Genomic DNA, 747 nt, shown 5'->3' on the forward strand with positions numbered 1-747 from the left:
ACCTGGCCAAGAAGCAATTATTCTTAGGCTGACATGGGCTAGGAATAAATACATTATATTTATTTTGCTCTCTCCTAAGCTTTCCAGTCCTAATAAGATCCAATTTAGCAGTAGCCTATATAGATGGTAAATTGCAACCTTTAATAAGCTGCAGTACAATTTGGTGACTGATAATTCATTAGTTTAAAGATTTCCATTCATGATCATCGGCCTGTTAGCTCAGCTGGTTAGAGCGCCGTGCTAATAACGCGGATGTCGAGGGTTCGATCCCCTTACGGGCCGGCTATTGTTACTCTTAGTAAACTGTCTCCGGAGCCTGTTCGTTGGCACGCCAATTTCTCAGGCTCTTTTGCCAACAATATGCCATGGCCAAGGTCCAGTGATGGTAAGGTGGCAAGATCATTAGGACCGGTCCATATGCGAGCCATTTCTATGATTAGTGATTATGATCACTCCTTCTATACCGCCGGGATGAATCTAGTATTAGTCCTCGGTCGTTCTGTAATGTATTCTTTTAGACTACTCAACACTACTGGGATTCTACAAGCATCTTACATGAGGTAATTTCAACAAGCCACTCCTCACTCAATTTACCTAAACCTTACTTATCTATCTGAACGGATTCAGCTGTTCCTCTCCACTGTTTATCTCTCGCTCTCCTACAGACTCTTTGAAGACCACAGATTACGCTCTAGACCAGTCCATTCACCAGGTTCCTGAGGTGTATATGAAGAAAACATGCGTACA

General features: G+C 42.7%; 1 non-coding gene across 1 annotated transcript; it reads left to right on the forward strand.

Moving 5' to 3' along the window:
• The first annotated feature begins 208 nt into the window (after positions 1-208).
• Trnai-aau lies at positions 209-282 on the forward strand. The gene has a single exon. It is a non-coding gene; the product is annotated as a tRNA-Ile (tRNA).
• Positions 283-747: the final 465 nt, after the last annotated feature.

Source organism: Penaeus monodon, chromosome 15, assembly GCF_015228065.2.
Source record: "Penaeus monodon isolate SGIC_2016 chromosome 15, NSTDA_Pmon_1, whole genome shotgun sequence".
Classification (NCBI taxonomy): domain Eukaryota; kingdom Metazoa; phylum Arthropoda; class Malacostraca; order Decapoda; family Penaeidae; genus Penaeus; species Penaeus monodon.